The 6,582-nt window shown below is 32.3% G+C and overlaps 1 protein-coding gene across 1 annotated transcript in view; it reads left to right on the plus strand.

Moving 5' to 3' along the window:
• Positions 1-6,582, plus strand: part of LOC118736065 — an 83,696-nt gene that overhangs the window by 7,732 nt on the left and 69,382 nt on the right. The gene's annotated exons all lie outside the window — the stretch shown is intronic.

A 6,582-nucleotide genomic window follows, 5' to 3' on the forward strand; every position in this document is an offset into this window, starting at 1 on the left:
ACCAAAGGTGACAATTTCCCCTATATGATAGTTATATATATATCTCGATTCCTAGACGTGACCCAGCGAAACGCTGGGACACGTATAACTTGTTTTTGACCGATATAACATTTCCCGTCGGTTTCTTCCCATCCCGATTTTGACTGTCGCGTAGTGTTATTAACAGAATACTTACAGTGAAAATAAACAAAGATCGGGTCACTATAACATATATCTCCCATACAACTGATTGTTTAGTTATGAGAATTTTCGTTATAACTCCTCCATTTATGTAGATAGGAACATGAAATTTCGCAATATTTCCACCCATCATCAAAAGAATAATTTCAATAAAAATGGAGAAGATCAGGTCGCTATAACCTATAGAATCCATACAACTGATTGTTCAGATATGAGATTTTTTGTTATAACTTCTCCATTTATGCAGCTAGAAACATGAAATTTCGCAATATTTTCACTCATTATCAACAGAATGTTTACAGTAAAATGAACAAAGATCGGGTCACTATAATCTTTTCATTACCTTCATACTAGGGATCAGTAAAATTGAGATCCCGGGATTTCGGGATATTTTTTAGGTAATCCCGGGATCCCGGGATTTTTCCGAGATTCAAATTGAGTCATAAATTTTATGAATATGAGTAAAAATTCAATATCTGAAAGCATGTAAACATACCATGAAATAAAACTATTTAAAATTTACGATAAACTGATTGTAAAACTCATATATCGCTTGCTTAGAGTGAAAAGTTGCTAACTTCACTTTTAATGAAAAATCATATTTTGATATAGGAGGCTAGATAAATTAATATTGCAACGTTTCGAAAAGGGTAAAGGTCCTTGTTTTATGTTTTCTCGTTTATATTCAATGAAAGGGAAATATGCTAAGGACGAAATCTTTTATTAAATATCGAATCCCTCCGATTCGTATGGAGTTTCGCTTTGCTTTAAACAGGCAAAATGTTGTATTTAAAGTTTTGCGAAATACTTGAAGAAAATGGCTATAAGAAGTTTTTCCTCTCCTCTACAATTTTTAAATTGGGACTTAGCAACTTTGCACTACGCTAGCGATATTTATTTATTCAATCAGACAAATTTTAAAGTAAAACATTTTTTCAATTGTATTTAAGAAACCATGTGATAGAGGAACGTATACATCACAAATAATAATTTAAATACCAGGTACTTTTGAAAGTAACGATTAATAAAAAAACATAAAACAAAAATATACACAAACAATTTCTCTAAACAACTTGAAATTTTGAGGGTGTACGAGTCAAACGGATCTCAGAATCGGATTCAGCGGGTCGAAATACATGTTGGTAGGTGGGTCTGGTTAAAAACACACACCCCTTTTTTTGCCGGTGTTGTTATTATTGCACTTAAAATGTTTTCGTAAGAGCAGTAAAGCATTCAAAGCGGAGTCTTCTAAGCTTGACCTGCAGTTTTTACGTACAAAACCTACTGATGAAAAACATATTTCGGCATCAACACTTTTAGGCTGAACTGCCAAAAGGTAGACATAATCCATTTGAATATAATGACCCCTATCTCCCCCCTTACAAAATATTTGAACTTCTTTTACCAGCACGTTTTTGGTTTTTCGATTTGAGGAAGTTTTGAGTAGATTGATCTAAAAAATTATCTAACATTTCCTTAAAACTCTCTGTTTCGTTTACATTAGCGACGCTATGAGTAAATTCATTGAAATCTTTTTAAAAAAACGCTCAGACTGCAATTTAGAAGTACCGTTTCAAGCTTTTTGTTAATTGCAGTCAAACCGACATTTTACAAAAATCATACTTCAAAATTCATAAACAAATTCTTACTATCAATTCGATATTTCAAAATTTCCGGGACGTCAAAGACACCGGGATCCCGGGATTGGCATCCCTACTCCATACATCTGATTGTTCAGACATGGGGTTTTACTGTGAAACTCCTTTATATGGACAGCTAAAACCAATAAATTTACACAGTCTACTGAGAAAATCGTCAAAATCTATGCTGTAAAAGCATATCTCCTGTACCACTGATTGTTCAGATACCAGTTTTTGCGATATATCTCCTTTATGTAGGAAGTTAAACACATTAAATTGAGTTACCGGTTTACATACCGATCAAACAGCAGTCAAAATCTATATATAACGTATATCTTCTATACCTCTGATTGTTTAGATATGATTTTTTATATATGTATGTTTGTTTGTTTGTTTATTTATTGGTTTATCCTAACACAACAATTTTACAATATATGTATATAATATATAAATTTTTTCAAATGCAGTAATCTGTTAAAGTAAAACTTTCAGATGTTCATGAAAGGTATGAAGCCTTCGGGATAGCCGAAGACAAAGCTGCTCTTACTTGTTTTATTTTGAAATCAAAAAATATTTAGAGTTCGCTCAAAGCGCCCAAAGTTTTCCATGTATTTCATATGGGGAAAAAACCACTTTTCGTTGAAATGGTATAGAAAAGTTAAAAATCAATATTATTCTACCAAGACACTCTGCTTTTCTGCAGGAGATTCCCAATAATTATACCTAATTGTTTATTTAGCCATTTTTTCATCGCAACATTAATTTATAAGTCCGCCAAAAACCCACAAAAACCCCGAAAAATGCAATGGGGCGACCAATAAAAAATCCTTAGTATTAAACAAGTAGGAGCAGCGCTGTCTTCGTCATTATAAAAATACACCCACTTACCAAATTTCATCCGGATACCTCGAAAACTGAGAGACTAGATTGCATACAAACAGACGGACATGGCTTAATCGACGAAGCTCGACGTTCTGATCATTTAAGTGTACATTTCAATGGGTCTATCTCTTCTAATTGTGGTACTTACAAACATCGGACCAAAGTTATTATACCGTTTCATGCTCATGAAAGGTATAAAAATAGGGGTATACTTTTTTCGATATAGAACAATCCTAGGGGGTGAGAGCATTACAATTCCGACTTTACTGGTTTTGGACCATCCTAGTGTACATATGCATGCCTTGTAAAACTGTTTTTTAAGTCAAATCTGTGCACATTCGGTTTACACATTAAAAAACTAAGAATAACTGCTATTTTTGATCGAAAAAATTAAAATCATAGTATAACGATTAAAAATGATCGAAAAAAATAAAAATCACAAAATAACGATTAAAAATGATCGAAAAAATAGAAATCATACAACAAAAAATGATCGAAAAAATAAAAATCATAATATAACGATTAAAGATGATCGAAAAAATAAAAATCATAAAATAACGATTAAAAATTATCGAAAAAATAAAAATCATAAAGTAACGATTAAAAATGATCCAAAAAATAAAAATCACAAAATAACGATTAAAAATGATCGAAAAAATACAAATCATAAAATAATGATTAAAAATAATCGAAAAAATAAAAATCACAACATAACTATTAAATTTTTATTTTTATTACAAAAATCATAACGGTTACGGTCCCTGCTTTATTTAGCTTTTTCCCGACGTTTCGCTAAGATTTTTAGCATCTTCAGGGGTTTTTTCGTTTATTTACCTACGCAGTAATAAATATAAAACATTAACAAAACAACAAAAAACTAATAAACGTATAAATACACAAATAATAGATAGTAAAGTTTAAGACAAAAGAGTTGTTAGCTTACATTACATTTAAAATTAAACTTTGAAACATAAAACTAAAAATCGTTACCATCGCTTGTGGTAGCTTTGTCTGAACTGAATATTACTAATATTTATAAACACAATAAATAAACTGCAGCAATGACGTCGCTCCATCATTGAGTGACAAGAAATTTCACGACATAAACATAGAAAAACTCAAAAAGATTCTAAGAAGTAATAGCTACCCAGAAAAATTAACACGCGACTTAATAAAACAAAAAATTACAGAAATAAATGGCCGCCAAAATAGAACGTCGAGTAAAGTAACAACAAACACCACAAATCGATATTTCAGCGTTACTTACATTCCGCAGTTGTCCGAGAACTTAAATCAACACATTGCCACACAACCAAACATAACGCGGGAAATTTTTCAAATAATGGACCAGGCTTTGAAAAAATATTGGGGGGTTTAGAGCGGCTTTTTGTGATTCTAAATCTGATATATGGAAGTATTGGATTTTTTAGAAAAAGCGCCGCAGGCGAAAATTTGTAATAAAAAATCGTGCGATTTTTTATTAAAGATTTTCAAGATATATGGAAGTATTGGATTTTTCTAGAAAAAAAAATTGCGCGATCTTTTATTAAAAATTTTCTAGATATATAGATGTCAAGCTGTGAAGTTCTACTTATATTGTGCTCTGATTTGTCTTTGTATTTTGCAAAGTTTATTGCGCTAATTCTAGTAAAAGTTGCTATAAAAAGTGCATACGAGCATCTTAGTGTGATAATAATCGAAGCTAAGTGAAAGTTTTGTGATTTTTGTGGATTATATTAAATTTAATTAAATTTCACTAGCATACATCTAATCTTGCCGAGTCATTTGTTGTTATCATTGTTGTTGTAATTCCTTTGTAGTTAACTGAGATCGTTTCTATTTTTGCACATTTCTTTTTGCTCTTTTTGTTTACTTCTTTTAGTATTTCTTGTCACAGCTGTTTGCGTTGCGTTTATTAAGTGTCACAATACAGTGATACTCAAACTGTTCGCTACATATATTTTTAAGCTAAATACATCAGCTCCTAAATTGTTGTGTGTGTTGTGTTAAACTTATTTTGCTTGTCTTTTATTAACATAAGTGTTATTAAATCTTTCAATATGAAGTGTGATCTTGATAACTGCCAAATTAAAAGCGAATCTGAACGCTACTTATCGTGCTGGCTCTGTGATGGTATTTGCCATCTAAAATGTGCTGGTTTGACAGGAAGAATTCTGGACGCTATTAATGATGGCAAAGGTCTTCGCTGGTCTTGCTTAAAGTGCAGGTCAACCGAAGTGGGGGGAAGAAATGGGTTTTCTGAGGTAGGGAGAGAGTTGTCGGTACTGACCGAAAAATGAAAATGTATTTAAATTTTTTAAATGCTTAGATACCGTACAATCTATGAAGGACATTCGTGTGTCAAAACGTAAGCGTCTTCATAGTCCGCCTAATGAAAGGACCGTTCCACGTCAGAACAATCTTCCGAATGACTTAATTAATCCTTCTTCTCCATGTCCACAGACAACGGAGTTATCTTCCTCAAAAGAACATATATCAAAATCTGCTTCTAATAATAACGACCCTGCAGTATCTTCCCCTTCCCCCGTTGAAGTTGTGGCACCGCCATCTAATCTTCCAACGCTTACTCTACCCTCAATTAGTAACTCAGTTACTCAACCCCGTCCGCCGGTAATCGAGTCTAATACTAGGAGACTGGTTGTGGTTCCCCCAAAGAAGTCTATATTTGTATCTAGATTTTCGAGGGATACTTCCGAGGACGATATAAAGTTTTACATCTCGTCCAAAGTTAAAACTGTCAACTTAAGTATCAGAAAATTTAATTTTAAATATAAAAGAAATATTTCTTCATTTAAAATAGACGTAAATTTAGAAAATTTTGACATGCTGCTTAGTAGTTCTTTTTGGCCCTCCGGAGCTTTCGTTCGTGAATTTGAGTATAGGCCCAACAAAAATAATAATTTAGCAAATATTCCCCGTCAGAATACAGAATCAAAAAACTGATTACTAAATCTGCTTTAAGTATTTGTTATCAAAACGTAAGAGGCATAAATACTAAATTAACGAATTTATATCTTAATGGCCTTGAATGCAATTATAATATAATTTCTTTGACTGAAACTTGGCTCAAACCTCACACTTTTAATTCAGAGATTCTTTCAAATAATTATCATATCTACAGAAAAGATCGGGAGGACAGAGTCGACGGTGGCGTACTCTTTGCCGTAGACTCTTCAATACCATCTGAAGAAGTTAGTCTTGCACACATTGAATCAGCAGAATTCAAATGCATTCGTGTTCAGGTTGGAATGGGGTTTACTTACTTAGCTCTATGCTATATTCCTCCCCGATCTGACTTATCAGTGTATTCACAACATGTATCTTTACTGAAATCAATTAATTCAATGATTAAACCCTCTGATTCATTGATTGTGTTGGGTGACTTTAATTTACCAAATGTATCATGGAAGATCATTGACAATGATATTGTACCTTTCTCGTCTAGCGCGTGCAACAACGTATTTTTAGAGGAGATGGCTGAACTCTGCCTGAATCAAGTTAATGTACTTCGCAATAAGTTTGGCAAAGTATTAGATCTTGTTTATGTTGATGATGCATCTAAGTCGGCTGTAAATAAATGTGACCCACTAGTTTTGCCCGAACATGTCTACCACCCTGCTATTGAGATATCTTACGAAATTATAAACGATGGTCAAAATTGCGATGTCCAAACATACGAACCAAATATTCGCTTTGATTTTTTTTCTATATAATCAACAGCTTTAAAAAAATTTAATATTTTACGCAAAAAATATTTTTTTCTTCATACATTTATTTTTACCGGCAAAACTGTTGATTATATAGAAAAACGGTATATGAACAGATTAAAGGAATTGTAATTTTTAAGTTTTTTAAATTT

Source organism: Rhagoletis pomonella, unplaced genomic scaffold (assembly GCF_013731165.1).
Source record: "Rhagoletis pomonella isolate Grant_MI unplaced genomic scaffold, Rhpom_1.0 Rhpom_scaffold_00003, whole genome shotgun sequence".
Classification (NCBI taxonomy): Eukaryota; Metazoa; Arthropoda; class Insecta; order Diptera; family Tephritidae; genus Rhagoletis; species Rhagoletis pomonella.